The following is a 22,484-nucleotide window of genomic DNA, read 5'->3' on the forward strand; positions in this document are numbered from 1 at the left end:
CTGAAACAACACTTCACAAAGATAGATTTTGAGCAGATACCAAGAGACCAGAATCGTGCCGCAGATGCCATGGCTACGATTGCTTCACTAATCGATCTACCTCCAAATGAGACCTGTTATGAGTTTTTGGTGGATAACCTTTTGGTTCCTTCGCATGAGATCATTCCTACTGAGACGATATGTGTTGTCGGTCTCGAGTCCCAGTTATATGGTTCCATTTTCACATACCTTTGTGACAATACCCTACCTCCTGATCTATCAAATAACCAACGTCGCACTTTCATTCGCCAATCCTCTCGATATGTCATTTTAGCTGATAGCCTATACCGACGAGGTCTAGATGGCACTCTCCTTAGATGTTTAGAAAGTGACGAAGCTCAGCTTGCGTTATGTGAAGTACATGAAGGGATATGTGGTCCACATGCTAGTGGTCCTACCTTGGCCAAGAAACTCATCAGGATTGGCTATTACTGGCCTAATATGGAAAAGGACTCATATCAGTTTGTCAAGAAATGTAAGCAATGTCAAATTCATTGAGACCTCATACATGCGCCAACACAGGAACTTCAACCAATTGCGTCTCCTTGGCCCTTTTGTCAGTGGGGACTCGATCTCATAGGCAAGATTCACCCTCCTTCTTCCAATGGTCATAAATTCATTATCACTGCCATAGAGTATTTCACAAAATGGATTAAAGCTATGCCTCTCACACAAGTCATTGGAAAATAGATTGCTATGTTCATCCTCAACTATATTATTTGCCGATACAGTATTCCTGTTTCCATTATCAATGATAACGGTCGTCCCTTCAAAAATTAGGATGTTCGTGAACTCTGTGATCGCTTCCATATTTCCCATCATTTCTCCACACCATATTACCCCTAAGGTAATGGTCAAGTCGAGGTGTCTAATAAAATAATCCTTAAAATCCTTAAGAAGACAGTCGATGACGCTGGCCGTAATTGGCATATCCAACTTAATCCTGCACTTTGGGCTTACCGCACAAGTGTCCGCACACCTATAGGAGCTACACCCTATTCACTTGTCTATAGCGCTGAAGCCATCTTTCCTATTGAGGTTGAGCTACCCTCTTTATGGGTCTCTTTGCAAAACATCATCAGTGATGAAGACTATAGGGTCTCTCGCTTACAAGAGCTTGAACTATTGGATGAATGAAGACAAACTGCTTTTAATCATCTTAAGGCTTACCAACAACGAATGAGTCACAGCTTCAATCACAAGGTCAAGCCTCGCACATTTGAGGTAGGTGACTTGATTCCTAGAGAAAACCCCAAAATTAGCAAGATAGAGAGAAGAAGGGCAAATTCGAACCAAATTGGCTTGGTCCTTACATCATTACAGTAGCATATGGATCGGGTGCATATCAGCTCTCAACTACAGAAGGTGAACCTTTGGAGGATCCTATCAACAACATGCACCTTCGTAGGTTCTACACATAGCTCTTCAGAGTATCCTAATTCAAAAATACAAAAAAATTCAAAAATTTCAAAAAATTTCAAAAAATTAAAAAAATTAAAAAATACAAAAAAATTCAAAAATTTCAAAAAATGCAAAAAAGTCAAAAAATTCAAAAATACAATTTTTTTTTTTTAAAACAAAAAAATCGTTACTTGGTGAAAACCTGGCAAACAGGCGCCTTGTGACACAAAAAACATTGAAAAAATCGAAAAAAGTAAAGAGAAATAATTTCGTCCAACGGTGAAAACCACTTCGGTGGCGCCCTAGGCAAGTACCATGGTGAAAACTGGGTCACCAGCGCCATGCGTAGAGACATTGATCCTCCCTCCTTCTGGATTCACTTTCATCCTTTCACTTTACACACACTCATGACCAATTCATCCATAATAAACTTACCCATTCCCATCATGGCTTGTTATTGATCTACCCAAGATTAGTTAGCCATTCATAATAAATCTCCCTTTTCACCTCCCTTTCCATCCATAATAAAGCAGATCCTATCTGTGGCTAAGGCAAATCCCACGTCTAGTGATGGGTGTGGAACTAAGAACATCACATGTTTCAGGGGTACAATTTCTTCCAGCTTTCTTCAGTCTATCCGCGCACAATTTGCAATAAAGCAATATTTGCATCGCCAATCCGCAATAAAGTTTCATCTTCTCTGCAATAAAGTATCAGTTTCATGGATTCAGTCAGTTTCAGATGAGACATAGCAGCAACAATGGGCTTCAACAAAATTAAATCTTTCAACAGACTCAGACAACATTATGGTTCAGTGCTATCTATCCATTTTGTGAAAGTAAACATTGTGACCACAATCAAATATGACTAATACAAGTGACAAGAGACACTAAACTTGAGGACTACAGTGGATGTTGGTGTCGAGTCTTGGTTTTCTTTTGATTTTATCTTTTTTGGTGACATGTCTTTTAGCTTTTCCAGGATGTCTTTGACTAGAGATTCTATCTCCAGGATGTCTTTGACTAGAAAGGCGAAGATGGGGTATCGTCACCTATCTTTCTTTGCTATCTGTGGATTGTCTCTTAATAATGCTATGACTTGTCCAAGGATATGAGGACACTATGAGTCTAGTATGAACTGGGGCATTCCTTGTTTGTGACTGTCTTATCTCCATGCAAACAGGTACAATGACTTTTTGGGTCAAACATATGCTTCGATTGTCATAACCTACTTGCCATAATAACGCTCAATGATGATAACACACAAGAAGCTCTTTCACTTTCATATCTTCTATCTTTCATCCCCCTTTCTTGATTGACTTTCATCATCCTTCTCGAGTCCGCGTAGCTTGCTATCACATGACTGAGTATAATAACACACCAAAAACATTTGCATTTCATGTAGTTGCACCTGCATTACCACATATAAGCATTTCATACATACATATAGATATCACAATGGCATCACATCCTGCACACAACACCTGTTAGCACAATTTACATTTTCATTATCATATTCATCTACATTACATACATTCACATTTGCATATGCATAACATATAATGCATGAAAGAACAAAAAATAATAATATTACATTGCATCATATACATATTTGCATCCATATCATAAGCATCACATAAAACATACAACATAAGAAGATCTCATCACATAGGTACACATGCATATAGCTGCTGCAAAGAAGAATCATCTCATATATATATATATATATAAAGTGTCATGATACAATGATGTCAAAAAAATCATATGGCTACAATCACCCGAAGGTGTCTACATCATCATACAAAAATGGTACAATACTGATACATAGGGAGCCCTCTACGACTATGATGAACTCCCTCCTTTCGGAGCCGCCTGGCCTTGACGGAATCTGAGCCCCTGAAGGACCCACCCTGGGATCATGCCTCTTATCCCCTCTATCTGGTGGTGGTGGAGGACCCATAACCCCACCATTAGATGCTTGTCTCCTCCGGCTCCCTCCCGTAGCTGTTGCTGTCCGCGATGGTCTATGGAAGGTCCTCGCCCACTGATCTGCTGGCACTGCACCATAATAGAGATCTTGCTAGTAGGCAATCTCCTCCCTGGTCCACATAACATAGGCATATCCGGCCCCTGTGTCCTTTGTTGCCTGTCTCCCAGCCCTCAGTGCTGTCTCAGCCTCTATGTAGCGCTAAATGGCCTAGTTTCGCTCCCGCTTAGTATCTCTGAGCCACCTCCTGAGCCTGTCTCTCTCCCTCTCCAAGTCCTGGATCTCATCTGCCTATCCCTGGCAGATCTCCCTCAGCTCGGTCAGCTCATCCTCCTCTGCCTCAGCCCCCTGTGGCTCTGCTTGTGGCTCCCCCTATACGAGTGCCTGTGCCTATACCTGTACTGGTGCCTGTACTAGTACTTGTCCCTGTACATGCCCCTATACCTGCACCTGTCTGGGACCCTGTGCTACTGGCACCTGTAGCGGCAATCCACCGTGACCCCTCACCACCTGAGCCTGTCTCTCCTCTCCACCCTCCCTCTGCGGGGCAACCCTCCTCTCTCCAACTGCTCCCCTCCTCCTCCATCAGCCTCTACCCCCATCAGCTCCATCATCATCATCATCCCCACCACCATCTCCCTCAAATAACTCTCCTGGATCCGTCAGGCGTGGGAATGGATGCTCGGCTTAGTAGGCTGTATACTCAGCATCCATGCCGACATCCTTAATCTCTGGCCACATGTCCTAGGGTAGGGGCACCATCTCTATCAGCTGCATAACAACCTGATCATATGACAATAGGGGCCCAAACTGCGCCTGATCCCTGACTGTCCGTGCATACCTGCCTGAGCCCCGTGGCATCCTCTGGATCTTGTCAAACTGCCTACCAACCTTATCCACTACCTGCCTCTCTAGCACATAGGGCATCCACCCAATCAGATACCTGCTCTGGAAGGTGTAGGGTAGCTCTACTGCATCATCCTCCCACTCCTTGCATCCCAGGTATGGCCTCCATATGAGCACATCAATATCATCTATCACCCGTCACCAGTGCTCTAACCTGCCAATCCGTGGCTGTGAGGTGATCATGTCATACAAGTGAACAAAACTGCGTCCGTGACCTCTACCTTTGAAGTGTATCAGTCTCGTCACTAGTAGATGTTCATAAGCCCACACCTGCAACAACGTCACCCCGCAGCCCAATCCCACTGATCCGTGGTATACAAACTGATGCAACTCATAATATAGGTGTGCTAGCACACATGGTCCCTAGGCATATCTAGTGTGCTGTGTCACCAGTGTCTCCAATGCTCCTCCCCAACCCACAGCTAACCCTCGTGTCACTCTATCAGGACACAGGAATCCACTGATCGCTCCTCCTATCATTGCTGGCAGCGCCAGTCCTGTCACAGTCATAGTGTCCCATGCCATGTGTCCATCTCTCATCTCCAGTCTTGGGTCTCAGAACACTCGTCTTAGGGCCTCTTTGTCTCCATCTCAATCATATGGAATCAGCTCCCCATCGATCGGTATCCTAAAGATCCTATATACATCCTCAAGGGTGACTATCATCTCACCCATCGACAAATGAAAGGTACATGTCTTAGAGTGCCATCTCTCCGCCAGTGCAGTCAGTAGTCCCATGTTCACCCGAAACTCAGGCACATATAGCACATGTCTCAATCCCATAGCCTCGATAGTTGCTCGATCCTCAAAGGTCAGCTCAGGTCGCAATCTCTGTGTCGATGGGAATCTCTCCCGTGACTCCAGTATAAGCAAATACTCCTGTAGTCAAACAACTCAATCATGTCAGTCATAGTGGCATTCATTGTTCATCACAAAATGCTACCTTTTTATCTAAATGCATATGACATTCTATCCTAGTGACACTCCCCGTTCATCACAAAGTGTTGCTATCTATCCAAGTGACATTCACTATTCATCACAAAGTACTACGTGTTTTGCACTTCCTATTCATCACAAAGTGCTGCTCACATTTGCACTCACTGTTCATCACAAAGTGCTGCTCATATTTCAGTACTCCTTGTTCATCACAAAGTACTCTATCTTGGTACTCACTGTTCATCACAAAGTGCCTTGATCTATTCTAGTCTTCCCTAGAGGACCTGCTTGAGTGTATCCTCTCAACAGCTTATCCAATCGACAATGTATGTTCATCACATAACTGCCGATTTGACCTCGAAGACACAAATTCACCATTTTGGACACAAACACACTTTCCTGACATAAACGCGCTTGAATACTGCACAGACACGCCTAAAAAACACAGATGCGCTTGAAAGACACAAACGTGCCTATGCTCTGCACAGACGCGCCTAGGTGACACAGATGTGCCTTTTTGGCATAAATGCACCTACACATCACAAACATGATCACATTCGACACAGACATGTTTTCTGACACAGACGCGCCTGGCACAAACATAGACGCGCCTCACGAGCATAGATGCGCCTAGCACCAATGCAGACGCACCTAAGTATTTTTTGACATTTTTTTGGACCCTATTCTAAGTGCATTTATTTCCCTATCTACCATGCATTAATGACAACAATAAATGCATTGAAGTACGAGGCAGTTTTGTGGTACTCATCGATTCTCCTGTCTCTGTTGGCCTCTAGAATTGGCAAACACGGTTGAATTTGTGTACAAAGGCCATCGCTGCTAACTGCTGTTGCTCTTTTCTTGCTTTGCACTCTGCTCTCGTTGATGTGTGGATGGCAATGAGGATGTATTTCCCTCATGGTCTATCTTATAGCCTACCCTAGCCCTCGCCCTCGTTTCCCGAGTCAGTCTTCTTTAACCCGTGACTCTGTCACTTTATCTGGTCAGTTCTTTCTAGCCTTTCTTTCTTATCGAGAGATTGTCTGTAATCTTTTCAGACATTTTCATCCAATCTCTCGAGGGGGCATATCATTCCCATCTTGGGGCAACTCTGTATCAGTTCATCTTATCTTCTTTGAAACAACGCGACAAGCTGCATTGTCTCAAAGAGGGGCAAAATGTAGACACCCAAAATTGTCCAGTCTAATTAAATAAATATTTTATTTATTTAATTATCTAAGCCTAATTCTTCTATTAATTAAATAAATCTTTATTTATTTAATTCATTCATTTATCCTCTTCTAGCCTTATTTCTCATTTAAATAAATACATTTATTTATTTAAGTTATCCTTTTCCTAAATTAAATAACTATCTTATTTATTTAATTATCCCATTTCCTCTATTAATTAAATAAATATTTATTTATTTAATTAATTCATTAACCTTTTCTACATATGACACATGTCATTTATCTCTTAATTCATACACTACCTACCCCTTTCATTATTTTATTATTTCTTTTACCTACCCTCTAATCATAGCCGACCTCCTTTTACACCTCTCAATCTTATCCCTCCATTTCATATTATGTCTTCTATATAAGGAGATGCTTCCTTCATTATCAAATCCTAATCAATCATTCTAATCATTCATCTTAAGGACTTGACTACACTACGATCCTACTTGCAACCACATTCCATTCTTTGTTGAGCTCTTGTGCACATAAAATCTGAGAGCAAATATATCAAGCAAGATCAATGGAGATAGGAAAAATGGAGATCCAAACCCTATTGGACATGTGATGGTATAATCTTTGTGATTTCATTTGATTTGCATTGTCTTAGGTAATCTTCATATGTTATGGTGGATCTTTGTTGTTGTTAGGCTAGGGTTTTTGTGGTTGAATTCATTTAGCCTTTCAATATTGTTATTATTGTTATCCATTTTCACCATATACAATTTTCACATCCATTTTCTCAACCTCTAAATCATAAGCAACATTAATAGAAATAAAAAATCTAATGGATGTCATTTTTGCAACAGGAGAAAATATCTCACCGTAATCAACACCCTCAACCTAAGAGTAGCCTTTTGCAAGCAGCATTGCTTTATACTTCTCAATACCATCATTTGAACTAATCTTTTTCTTAAACACCCATCTGCAACCAATATAATTTTGTCCTTCAATCAATGTTACAAGATCCCATGAATCATTCTTTTTTAAAGTTGTCATTTCTTCATCCATAGCCATAAAAATCAAATAAGTTGAGTTGGAGATTCTTACTCTTTTGAAGATTCAGAGCTAAATGAGCTCTCCACAACTTCCTATCTACTATCAACCTTACTTCAACTTCCTCAAATGTAGGAGAAAGTACAACCACATCTTCCTATTTAGTTCACTAAAATTATCACTTCTTCTATATATTGCCTTCTGTGCAATACTATCTCGAAGCTTGTATCCTTTCACATCATAACTATACTCAATGTAGATACATTTCACAACCTTGTTCTTCAACTTTGTTCACTTTTCCTTTAGCACATGTGCATATACCTGACAACTAAAAACTCTAAGATGTCTCAATGAAGGTTTATGACTTGACCATTGCTCCATAGGTGTCTTATAAAAAAGAGTTGATGTAGGAGACCTCCTAATTAGGTAGCAAGTAGTGGCAATAACTTGAACCTAAAATTTTTGTTCTAGATTAGCACCGCTTAACATACTCTTAGCCTTATCCATTAGTGGCATGTTCATTCATTCTACAACTCCATTTTGTTATGGAGAATATAGAGTTGTCTTTTGTTAATGAATGCCATTATCATTACAAAATCATCAGAGAAAAATTCACTACCATTATTAGTCCTCAAACATTTTATGTTCTTTCTAGTCTACAACTCAACCATTGCTTTAAATTCCTTAAATTGAATAAGAACTTCATAGTTACTCTTTAGAAAATATACCCATGTTCTTCCTATAATCATCAATAAATGAAACATAATATGTAGATTTTATAATGGAAGGAACATCTACAAGACCAAATATACCACAAGATTTATTAGAACTTAAGTAAAACTAAACATAGTGTTGTTTTCCATAAATGTAATGCTAAAAGAAATCAAAATGAGGATTACAATCATTTAAACCTTCAACAAGTTTTTATTTTTCAAGGTCCTTAGACCCTTTTCTCCAATGCGGCTTAGTCTTTGGTGTCATAACATAGTCTTATCTATAGGTAGCTTTGATTCAAAAGAAAGATAACCCTTAGGTACCAAAAATCCATGACCATATTTGAAGGTGAAACCCTCATTTCTTCCAACAAAGTATTCATATATATCCTTTTCACATAAGTACTATTACACTCAATAGGGTATGCATCCAACTTATATAATGTGCCAAATTTGAACCTCTAGCAATCACTACAACACCTCTAATCATTTTTCATCATACATCAAAAAAGACTACCTACACACCTACACCTATTAGTTTTCTCATAGATAACAAATTTTGTACTAGTCCAGGGATATGCATCATACCATGAATCATTTTTATTCTACCACCAGGAAACCTAATTCTAACTTTACCATGACCAACAATATCCGAATAAGAATCATCACCCAAGTACACCTTACCTCCATCAATTTTTTCCTATTTAGAAAAGCAATCTCTATTAGAGGTCATATGAAAAGAAGCACCCGACTCAATTAACCATGCATCATTACCTACACAAGTGGCCAAAGCTACAATGAACACATCACCATCTTCCTTCTCAAACTTGGAATTATAATAATTTTTTTTTCTTTTACTTCTTTGCATTCCTTGTGGAAGTATCTAGGTTTACTACAATTCAAGCAAATAACTTTGGAATTTCCATGTGATTTGGATCGCCTCTTGGAAATGGATTTATTACGCTTGTTTTTCTTCTTGCCTTTTTTCTTAGATCTTCACAAAAACTTAAGGCCTTCTTAGCATTAATGGATACTATCCCCCTCATATCTTCAAAAAGTAAAGAACCCACCATGTCTTTATTTTTCAAAATAACAAAAGTATTGTTAATAACCATAATAAGATAATTTCACAAATCAAGAAAAGAACAAAGCAAGATTTGACATTTCTCCTCCTCATCCATCTTGAAACCAACAAATGTCAATTGAGCCACCAATATATTTAATGCTTCCAGGTGGTCTATAATTTATCCACCCTTCTCCATTCTCAAGGAATACAATTTCTTCCTCAAGAAAATCTTATTCACTAAAGATTTGCCTTGATACATCTCACCAAGTTTCTTCTATAGCTTCTTTGTTGAGGAATCTTAATGGACATTGATTACAATAGAGTCTTCCAAGCACGATTTGATTAGACCTTTGGTTTTATGTGATGGATACTAAGAGGGGGGGGGGGGGTGAATTAGTATACCAAAAATCTTTGCACATAAACACTTTGCAAGACTGACAGTAAACTGGTAAAACAATTTAGCAGACAAACCTGTTAGCAAACATGCAAACCAAATAGCTAATAATGAATTCACCCACAGAAGCACAAACACCATAACACAAGAGATTTTGATGTGGAAACCCAAATGGGAAAAACCACGGTGAGATGGGACTCACAAGTAACTATTTGCAGAATAGAAACCAGACCGGTTAAGGTCTTACAACATTCTTTACCAGAACAGATCCTGTTAGGAATCTCAATCTCTATTAGGAGATAAGTCCGATTAAAGACTACCTTACTAGAGGATTTTAGATCCACAGATGTGAACCACCTTGTTAGAGGATTTATAAGAGGCTTTTGGGCCTACCGAGTTAAGGGCTACAAACTTGTCAAAGATGTGAGTAATCAACAAGTGAGTGATCTAGCAAATAGCACAGATTGCTTGGTTAGATCCTTGATAGCTTGATTTTAATGCATTACAACATTACTTTAGTCTTCTACACATTCATACTCTCTCTAACTCTTCAGTTACCTTGAACCTTAGCAACAACATCAACCTCAACAATAGCACCCTTAGAACCCTAGACATGATGTCCTTATAAAGGAATCTAATTTCATGTAGGTCCAATAGGATTACAGTACAATTTCCTAGGTTCAATGCATCTGGACATATCTAGTAACATGACACAAAAAGCATCGCCAGAGAGTTGGCACTGTCAAATGATCGGTGGATGGTAACTCATCACAAAGTATTACCGGTTCATACAAATATCGGTTGCTGGTTTGTCAAAATGAAGACTAGTAAAAATGTGTTATGCCGCTTTAATCCCTCATACCGCTTGGTATCCACGAACCGCTTGAGGTCGACATGCCGTTTCAGACCGGTAAACACATTCTGCAAAACATCAATAGTCTAAAGACTATAATACAACATACCGGTTGGAACAAATACCGGTTGTGCTCTAACTCACACATATGAAGAGGATCTTAATGCAAGTGTGTGTCCATCAATGACAATCACAACATGAACATCAAAAATGCCAACAATATCCCCGTTTGGCATTGATGGCAACACTTAGGAAAATAAAATTTTGACATCTAAGTGTTTTACAACAAAAACATGCCATTAGCAAAATTGCTCCCCCTAAGCATATACACTATCCCTTTAACAATACGATGTATAACAATTTTGCATATAGAGCATAAACATTGAGATATCAAAGCATATAGAAAAATTTTAAATCCAGATACTTCTCCCCTATACTTCTCCAAAATAGATAGAGTACTTCTCCCCCTTTGGAAACAATGACAAAGTACCGTTGAACAACCCTGTTTCCATTTGATATTAAATAATAAAAGTTTATGACAACAAGGAGTAATACTTGTCAAAAACATATTTATAGTCTTGCAAGAATTGTTTCATTGATAGAGACCAGGACTCAAGTAGGGAGGTGGCTACTTCTTTCTCTGTTTGCATCTGGGAGACCTGTTCTTCCATGGCATCAACTGTGCTCATCTCCTGTGTAACTATCAAGGCATCCAGGTTTAGATAACACTTCTAAAAAATTTGGAGACATGGGAGTAGAACTAGTTGTAGCTCCTGCAAATCTCTAGACTGTGTGTTGATCTCTTGCTCCATTTTGGCCGACTGGATGTGAAATTGGTGAACGGTTTGCCCATAAGTTGCAAAGGAATCACAAGACATCTTGAATGTGCTCATGTAGGACTGTAAGTCTGTTTGAAGCTTTTGCTTCTGAGTTAGCACATCATCATAGAATAGATGGGGTTGACAGATTTTGCTAAGTAGTAGATTTCCCTCATCTAAAGCATCCCTTATATCCTTTTGTTCTTTCTTCAGTTCAGTCCGGAGCTCATTCAACTTCTTCACCATAGCTATATTAAGAGCTTTTTGATGCTCCTTCTTGACATTAGCCTCTGCTGCCTCTTCAAGGCTCTGCACCTGATCATCTACTACTGTGCATAGGAGCTTAAGTCTAGCTAGTGATTAATTGGTGTTTGGAAGATTTGTACCAAGTATCAAACCGGTAAGCGTATCCACAGCTGCTTGGATTACATCCTGCTCCTTCTTCCATCGAATGATTTCAAGGCGCTCTTGAGCTACCTTGATGCTCTGCATTAGCTCTGTTTCACTTGTAGACTGGTGAGATCAACTGGTTTAGCTTGACTCCCGGTTGCCTTCAGAGTCTCCATCTGGGTGCTCTTCGCCGCTTCTCTTGCCTTGTCCTCTTCCACTTTCTTCTTCTCCACTTCTCTCCTCTTCTCTGCTTCCTTGTCTTCCTCAGCCTTTTTCTTTTCTGCTTCCTTTAGCTTCTCCCATTCCTCATCTTCTTCTTCCTTTTTTTTCCTCTCTACTTCCTTCTTCTTCTTCTCCTCTTCATCCTTTTTCTTCTTTTCTTCTTCTTTCTTCTTCTTTTTCTCCTCTTCATCCTTTTTCTTCTTTTCTTCTTCTTCTCCTCTTCATCCTTTTTCTTCTTTTCTTCTTCTTCTCCTCTTCATCCTTTTTCTTCTTTTCTTCTTCTTCCTTCTTCTTTTTCTCCTCTTCATCCTTTTTCTTCTTTTCTTCTTCTTCCTTCTTCTTCTTCTTCTCCTCTTCATCTTTCTTCTTTTTCTCCTCTTCATCCTTTTTTTGCTTCTCTTCTTCTTCCTTTTTTCGCTTCTCTTCTTCATCCTTCTTCCTTTGCTCCGCCTCTTCCTTCGCTGCTTTTTGTCTATCCTCGACTTTCTTCTCCTGTTCAGCCTGATGCTCCTGTCTTGTTGCCTCAGATGGTATCTCTTGGGTAACATTCTCAGCATCCAAAGCATCAACATCAATGGTGTCAATTGGTTCAACAACCAAATTTACTTCATCATCAAATGCTTCATCCGGTTTGGATATAACCGATTCTTTCTCAGCTTGCCGGTTGGCGAGACATGCTTTGTGAGTCTGGACAACTGTTTTCATATATAGATTAGTGTCTTTTTCAACATCAGCAACTCTACCTTCTAATAGGCAGAGTCTTCTTTTTCTAGTGAAGAAGAGTCCTTTGTTTTGGTCAATAACATCATACAACTCAGAATTTGACAGGTCAGGAAAGTACTGTGCAAAAACCTTCTCCCTAATTTCCTATTCTTTCTCTATGGAAGTTCACCATCTATTATCTAATGACATATAAAGAGAATCCGGTGTCTGAGATTTGATCTCTGAGGGCGACCGGTCATTAATACATAAATACTGAATTATTTCCTTTTCAACCGCTTCCTTTTCATCCTCATTGAAGTCATCAAAACACTCAAGTAAGTCATTTAGCACTTTTCTCCTAATATTCTTTATTATTCTTTGACAATGTGTCAAAGGTTTATAGGAAGAGATATCTATATTTACCAGTGCAGATGGTGCCAGTTCATTCTTTGTTTTCTTTCTTGTCTGTCTTGCCTTCTTGGGTTGCTTCTCAGACACAGTTTCCTCTGAGTCCAGAGAGTTTCTTTTTCTCTTCCTTTCCTCTCAAAGACTTTAGTCGGTGCTGCTTCCGGTTTCTTTTTGGCTGGTGACCACTTGGCCACTTTTGGAGTCGCAGTAGTAACCGGTGCAGATGCTGCAGGCACTGCCTTTGCCTTCTTTACTGCAGGTTCTTTTCCTTTCTTTGCTGGTGGTTCCTCAACCAGTGCTATCCTCTCTAGGTAGGTGTTGGTTCTCTTCACCTTAGGATCAAGCGGTGAGGCAATAGGGGTAGAGGCATACCCTTCCAACATATCGTACATCACCTCATAGCCCATTGGCTCTACTTCTTCCTGTCTAGGCTCAACAGCCTCCATTATGCATTTATCTACTTGGATGGTGAAGCAGATGCCATCTTCATATTTCTTGACGATATCACCTGAGATCCTCATCCTTTGGCTCATTTTTCATCTGAACTCATCAAAATACTTGTTCAGAACATCAGAGTAACCAGTTCCAATTGCTTGAATTCTCTCCTTGATTTGCTTGGTTACCAGTTGGTTAGGAGACCACTGGACATCTCCTACTCCTGGAAAGTATCATTGAAAGTAAAAGAACAACTTGACTAGTAGTTGTCCGAACTTAAACCTTTGTGCATTATCTTGTTTGATCGACTTCAGGTTTGATAGGAGTTGCCTCTGCATACCAGTGCACAGGTCAAATGATGTGTCCTCCTTAATCATTCGATAAGTAGCATTTACCGCTACAGCAAATACATAGTTAATTCTACTGGCAAAGAATGTTCGGTAGCCTATCACCATGCAGGCATACTTAACCAGATCATCCTTGATGGAGTTGACTGTCATGCCTCGTGAGTCGCTCACTAAACCGGTGAGCCTTGTCATTTCATTTTTTCTTATTGTCCTTAGGGATGGCACTTCCCCCATGTTGTAGAAACCAGTGACTGCATGAATTGCCTATGGTGTAATATCATGCGTTCTCTCCAGGTACATCTTGTCACCGTGGACTCTGCTCAAAATGATCCTTATGTGATCTTTTGTAAAATCTTCTAGGAAGTAGAAAACATTGTGGAGTTTCTTTTTCTCCAAGATATTATACTTCGGTTTGATTTTCTTATCCTTGCCACAAAACAAACCTAACTGGGAGTGGATAGCTAGAGACCCTAGGTCTTCAATCTTGCAGTCTATGTAGTCAGAAATTCCCTCTTCTACTATCACACCAGCTGGAACTTGTGATAGAGCATTATACCTGGACTTTCATTGAGTAAAACTTTCAGATTCAATAGATGCACTAGAACTGGTATGAGATGTGGAAGCCACGATAGAAACTTTAAGAACTTTGAGAAATACCTTTTTAAAACACGTGATTTTAAGGCTTTCCAATTCTCCTTCACTCCACGCTCCATCGGTTGCTGAATCACCGCTTTGTGTTCTCCACTTGACCGATTGCAGTTTGAATTTGAATCTCCTTCGCGGTTTGTCAATTTCTCAAGATCTCAGCTCAAATCGCCTCTTCATCGCTCTGCTCTTTGAAAAACTTTTCTTCACTCAAAAACAGATAGTGAGAAATGATTTGAAAAATGCCTTTAAACATATCTCTCACCTATCGTCATTAATGCTCCTTTATTAGGGCGTAAACCCTAATTTTCCTTTTTACCATTTCCGATCTTCTGCCAAGTGATAGGTATCACATATCGGTTAAGGTCTTTTACCAGTGTAAACTGGGGGTTTGAAACATTTCGCCGTTTGCTCCCCCTAAGCTTTTCTGAGGCTTAGTTTGCCAGTTCCGATATTTCCACACTAGGTGTAGAAACTGGTTCCTCTTGTAACACCATTGGTTTCTTCTTCCAGGTTTTGTTCATATCCACTTGAACGGTGTCAACATCAATGTCTCCTTCCAAAGTGACCAATATATCATCAGATATGTTCTTTCTTGATCTATAGAATCTGGCAATGTGACCCAGTTTATTGCAGTGATAGCAGACCAATCCAGATGCTCTCCAAGGTCCATTGTTCATGTTTCCATTCTTCCTTCTGCTTGTTGCAGCAGTGTGACCGTGACCATGACAGATCATACAAGTTTCTCTCCATTTGGTTGCTGCTTGATAGCCATCGCTTCTTGGCTGATGATTGAAGACATTAAACCAGTTGTGATTCCGGTTCACAAAAGGTTCAGGACCAACTCCTTGGGTCCTCTGAGGATATCTTCTGGTGTCATTCATGACAGACTTGCATTCAAATGCTCTATGCCCATACTTGTTGCATGCATAACAGTTACCATTGAATCTATAGGATCTAGGCTTATCATTTAGGAAATAAGGAAAATTGTTGTAAGCCTTACTCCTACACACATTTGCAGTATGTCCTTCTTTAAGACAGTTAAAACAAGCAAGTTTAAACTTTTGCTTACCTTTATCCTTTGATGCCGGTTGTTTTTTTGATGCTCCAGCATTTGCACCAGAGATCTCACCTTCCTCATGTCTGGAATAACCAAGTCCATTGGTATTCTTGACCAGTTTGGCAGATTCAAGCTTTTTCTCAAGCTTGATAGTACTCTTGTTGAACTTAGCAAGTATTTCCTTTGACTCAGAGAGTTCTTTGGAAATAGCAGCATATGCTTCCATCAAGTTTTCATTCTCAGAGATGGCACTGTTCAGTTCACCTTGCATGTCATCCTTTTCCACTTTGCTAGCATGGAGTTGAGCAGTTAGGGCACTGATCTCTTATTTTAGCTTGGAGATCTCATTATCTCTTTCTTTCACCAGATCTTCAGCTTTCCTCTGGTTCTCAAGCTCTTGACACATTCGGATAGTCAGTCCTTCCAACTCCTTTCTCAGGTTGGAGTTTGATTCATTCAACTTGTTTACTTCTACAATTAGGGCTTCCATGTCTGCTTCATCTACAAAACTATTTTTAGATAGCTCCATCAACTTTTTTGCGTGTTCTCTCCTTTTTGCTTGAGATGCCTTGTATTTGACCATAAGATCATCATAGGCTTGCTTAGACTGAATGAGCCATTGAGTAAGTTCCCTCAAGGTGTATTCCCTCATATCTCTTTCCAAGTGGTTAAACTTATAGAAAGGTAGGCTCTGATACCAATTGATGAATACTAAGAGGGGGGGGGTGAATTAGTATACCAAAAATATTTGCACTTAAACACTTTACAAGACTGATAGTAAACCGGTAAAATAATTTAGCAGACAAACTGGTTAGCAAACATGCAAACCAAATAGCTAATAATGCATTCACCCACAGAAGCACAAACACCATAACACAAGAGATTTTGACATGGAAACCCAAATGGGAAAAACCATGGTGAGATGAGACTCACAAGTAACTATCTGCAGAATAGAAACCAGACTAGTTAAGATCAGACCGGTTAAGGTCTTACAACATTCTTTACCAGAACAGATCCTGTTAGGAATCTCAATCTCTATTAGGAGATAAGTCCGATTAAAGACTACCTTGCTAGAGGATTTTAGATCCACAGATGTGAACCACCTTGTTAGAGGATTTACAAGAGGCTTTTGGGCCTACCCGGTTAAGGGCTACATACTTGTCAAAGATGTGAGTAATCAACAAGTGAGTGATCTATAAAATAGCACAGATTGCTTGGTTAGATCCTTGATAGCTCAATCTTACTGCATTACAACATTACTTCAGTCTTATACACATTCATACTCTCTCTAACTCTTCAATTACCTTGAACCCTAGCAACAACATCAACCTCAACAACAACACCCTTAGAACCCTAGACATGATGTCCTTATAAAGGAATCTGATTTCATGTAGGTCCAATAGGATTACAATACAATTTCCTAGGTTCAATGCATCTGGACATATCTAGTAACATGACACAAAAAGCACCGCCAGAGAGTTGGCACCGTCAAATGATTGGTGGATGGTAACTCATCACAAAGTATTGGCGGTTCATACAAAATACCGGTTGCCGGTTTGTCAAAATGAAGACTGGTAAAAATGTGTTATGCCGCTTTAATCCCTCATACTACTTGGTATCCACGAACCGCTTGAGGTCGACATGCTACTTCATACCAGTAAACACATTCTGCAAAACATCAATAGTCTAAAGACTATAATACAACATACCGGTTGGAACAAATACCGCTTTTGCTCTAACTCATACATATGAAGAAGATCTTAATGTAAGTTTGTGTCCATCAATGACAATCACAACATGAACATAAAAAATGCCAACATTATGGTCCATAACATCATATTGATTGATCATAGTAGGATTTGTAGGCCTGAATACATTCTAATCAATAGCATCCCACAAATCTCGATCTATTAATAGATCCTCCATCTTTAGCTTCCACACCTCAAAATTCTTTCCAAAAAATATCTCCACCTGTATTATCCCTAATGAACTTGCCATCTAGAAATTCTTGCAGCAAAATCACAAAGTATCTTCTACATGAGCCATCATTCAAACTTGGATTAGTTCAAAAAACCTAAAAAACTCACAACTAAAACCAAAGGTGATCAAGCTCTGAAAGGAAGTTAAGGTAGCAAAAAAACTTCCTACAATAACTTGATGAGGAGGGTTGTGCAAAACAAATTAGATCTTTACAACAGTTATAAAAACTTAACAAAATTAAACATAAACAACATGCATACCACAACACAATGATTTACATGGAGAAAACCTTTTTGGGAGAAAAACCCACACTTTACAAGATGCTCAATATATTTGTAGACACCTAAAAATGTCTCATTTATCATGTACTAATTATTTCTTTAATTGATTAAATAATTATTTAATTATTTAATTAAGCTAATTAATCTTATTCTTCTAACTTCATATTTCTTCATTATATTACTAATTATTCTATTTCAATTTCTATTCCTAATCAATTAATCATTTTAACCATTTTTTAATATTAATTAAATATTTATTATTTAATTAATTATGATTTTAATTCTTTAATTTAAATAATCTTTATTATTTAATTAAATTCAATTTCTAAATAATTAAATAGTTTCTTTAAATTATTTAATTGGCTAATTAATTCTTCTAATTCAAATTCTAATTTCATTTAATTCTTCTAATTTCATTTAATTCTTCTAATTTCATCTAATTTCATTAATTCCCTATATTCAAATTCAAATTCAAATTCTTCCAATTTCAAATACATGTGCATGATTTCAAAAATCAAATTGAAAATCAAAGTCAAGTTCTAAATATATTCAAATAACAAATTGATTTTAAAATCAATTCAATATTTGAATTAAATCCCATGCAAAGATTAAATTGAAAATCAAAGTCAAAGTTCAAGAACATGCTAAATTAATCAATTCAATTAATTGATTAAATTAAATCAATTATCTTTCCAATTCCTATTTTTATCTTCCACTTTGTTTTTTTCCAAAAATGCTTTCAATTAGTTAACTATTCAATCTATTTTAATTGATCATTTCAATGAATTGATTAATTGCATCATTCTTTAGTTATCCTCCAATCATTCTTTTTCATCTTTCAATCAACTTTTTTCTCAATCAGTTAACTCAATTAACAATTTAATCTAATCTGTTCCACCTCCAAATCAGTAGTTCAACTATCAATCAACATGTGAGCTCACCTAAGTTCCACCTCTTAATCATTTCGTTCCACCTCTCAATCAATCCTCCCAAAAAATCTATAAATTGAGCATTCAATCTCTATTTTCAACAATCATGAACTTCAAATCTTTGTGTCACTTGCAGGTTGCCAGGGCAATATCTGAGAGCCATCACACCACGAAGAAGAGAAGGACAATGGAAGCCATATGCAGTCATGGAAAAGGGAGTCTTAATTGAATATTTTATATTCCTATTGCTTTGCTTTGCATTATTTCATTGGTTTATTTATGATTGTTTGATTAGATAGGGATTTGTGATTTCCCTTTATTTCAAATTGAATAATAATAAATTTTACATACGATATTTTGGTGAACCCGACGTGAATCGAACACGAAACCTTTTGAACTGCTAGAATATGGATTCGTGATTTCCTTATTATTTCTAGTTAAGTAATGATGATTTTAACTATTATACCACGAAGAAGAGAAGAACAATGGAAGCCATGTTGCACAGTAGGGAGTTTTATATTGTTTAATTTGATTCTATTATGCATCTATTTCATTGGTTTATATTTTGAATTGCTAGAATAGGGATTCATGATTTCCTTATTATTTCTAGTTAAGCAATGATGATTTTAAGCATATACATTTTGGTGAACCCAACGTGAACAACAACTAATTAGCCCTCTATGTTTTCTATGTGATTTTGCAGGATCGTACAGATTTTGAGAATTTTTGCAGGTTTTGTACAAATTTCGTAGGCAGACTTAACTATTACGCATTCATGCAGACATCATTATGCATTCATGTAGACATCATTGCACATTCACCCAGACATCATCACACATTCACACAAACATCATCACACATTCATAGTTTTTAGTTTTGCATTTTGTTGATTGTGTTTTCTTGATTTCTTATTTTCTGTTCTATCTATTTCTCCATTCAATTCTACAAATCTAAAGATTTTATGTTTGCATGACACTTTACATATCATATCTCATGGCAAGCAAAGTAAGGTTTAACATTTTAGGTGCTTAAAGAACAATTGAACAAAGAAGGCAAGCCAGACATTACCGATAAATCCTAAAAGCAGAAAAGAGAATACAAGACCTAGAATACCAAGAAGTTGCTAGTGAAGTTTATGCTTTTGATAGGGTTTTTTAATTCTCTATTTATCTGTCACGCATTCACCCTATCAGTTTCACACATTTGCTTTGTCAATTTTAGGCATTAGTTCAGTCATCATAAAGCAATCATCTAGACATTATTACGCATTTGCTCTGTTAGGATCACACATTCGTTTAATAGGTAGTTTGGTTTTCTATTTTTTTGTGTGTTTTCTAGTTACCGATTCCTTGTTTGCAGCTTGTGGCGAAATTATAGAGAAGGCTTGATCCTTCCAGATTATTTTAGAAACCACTAACAATCTGATTGCAGGATCCTTTAGGGTTAAATCACTTTTGGATTTTGGGTTTAAAATTGACATGCATGCTTTCACACTTTAGCTTGGTGCTTAAAACAAATCTAGTTAAAATTGACATGCATACTTTCACACTTCAGCTTGGTGCTTAAAACAAATTTGGTTAAAATTGACATGCATGCTTTCACACTTCAGCTTGCTGCTTAAAACAAATTTGGTTATTATTGACATGCATGCTTTCACACTTCAGCTTGGTGCTTAAAACAAATCTAGTTAAAATTGACATGCATGTTTTCACACTTCAGCTTGGTGCTTAAAACAAATATGGTTAAAATTGACATGCATGCTCTCACACTTCAGCTTGGTGCTTAAAAGTGATCTTGGATTTAAAATTGATGTGCATAATCTCACACTTTACTTTGGTGTTTTAAAATAGACATGCACATGCGTATCTCACACCTCAGTTTGGGCTTTAGAATTGACGTTGTATATGGTGAAAATGGAAACAACAATGACAATATTGAAAGACTAAATGAATTCAACCACAAAACCCTAGCCTAACAACAACAAAGATCCACCATAACATATGAAGATTACCTAAGACAATGCAAATCAAATGAAATCACAAAGATTATACCATCACATGTCCAATAGGGTTTGAATCTCCATTCTTCCTATCTCCATTGATCTTGCTTGATATATTTGCTCTCAAATTTTATGTGCACAAGAGCTCAACAAAGAACGAAATGTGGTTGCAAGTAGGATCGCATATGATAAGCGTAGTGTAGTCAAGTGCATAATTGAATTATCCAGGGTTTGATAATAAAGGAAGCATCTCCTTATATAGAAGACACCATAAGAAATGGAGGGATAAGATTGAGAGGTGTAAAAAGAGGTCGGCTATGATTAGAGGGTAGGTAAAGAAAATAATAAAATAATGAAAGGGGTAGGTAGTGTATGAATTAAGAGATGAATGACATGTGTCATAGGTAGAAAAGGCTAATGAATTAATTAAATAAATAAAGATTTATTTAATTAATAGAAGAAGTGGGATCAATTAAATAAATAAAATATTTATTTAATTTAGAAAAAGGATAATTTAAATAAATAAATGTATTTATTTAAATGAGAAATAAGGCTATAAAAGGATAAATGAATTAATTAAATAAACAAAGATTTATTTAATTAATAGAAGAATTAGGCTTAGATAATTAAATAAATAAAGATATTTATTTAATTAGACATGACAATTTTAGGTGTCTACATTTTGCCCCTTTTTGAGACAATACAACTTGTCGCGTTGTTTCAAAGAAGATAATATGAACTGATACAAAGTTGCCCCAAGATGGGAATGGTATGCCCCCTCGAGAGATTAGATGAGAATGTCTGAAAAGATTGCAGACAATCTCTCGATAAGAAAGAAAGGCTAGAATGGACTCACTAGATGGGACAGAGTGACAGAGTCACAGCATAACAAAGACTAACTTAGGAGATGAGGGCTAGGGCTAGGGCTAGGGTAGTCTATAAGATAGACCACGAGGGGAAAACATCCTCATTGTCATCCACACATCCAAGAGATCAGAGTGTAGAGCAAGATAGAACATTAGCAGTCAGCAGCGATGGCATTGGTGCACAGATTCGATCGTGTTCGTTGATTCCAGAGGCCAGCAGAGGCAGGAGAGCCGGTAAGTACCACAAACTCTCATTTTACTTTGTTGTAATAAATGTTGTCATAAATGTTGTCATAAATGCATGTTAGGTAGCACATTAAATGCATTCTAGAATAATATCCAAAAAAATGTCAAAACGTCGAGGCGTGTCTATGCTGGCTAGGTGCGTCTGCGTTTGTGCTAGGCGCATCTATGCTAGGAAAAGTGTCTGTGTCAGATGCGAGCGCATTTGCGTTGTGCAGTCACGTTTGTGAAATGTGGGCACGTTTGTGCAAGACAGGCGTGTCTGTGTAGAGCATAGGCACGTCTATGTATTTCAGGCGTGTCTGTGCAGAGCAGGTGCGTTTATGCAGTCTATAAGAGCGTTTATGTCATGAAGGTGCGTTTATGTCTTCTAGGTCAAATCGACAGTTCTTTGATAAACATACGTTGTCGATTGGATAAGCTGCTAAGAGGATACACTCAAGTAGGTCCTCTAGGGAAGATTAGGATAGCAGATAGGGCTAGGATTGACAATTTTGTGATAGAACATACGTTGCCAATTAGGAAACTACTCAAGAGGATTCACTCAAGCAGAGGCCCTAGGATAGGATAGATCAAGGCACTTTGTGATGAACAGTGAGTACCAAGACATAGTACTTTGTGATGAACAGGGAGT

This window comes from Cryptomeria japonica, chromosome 10 (genome assembly GCF_030272615.1).
Source record: "Cryptomeria japonica chromosome 10, Sugi_1.0, whole genome shotgun sequence".
NCBI classification, from domain to species: domain Eukaryota; kingdom Viridiplantae; phylum Streptophyta; class Pinopsida; order Cupressales; family Cupressaceae; genus Cryptomeria; species Cryptomeria japonica.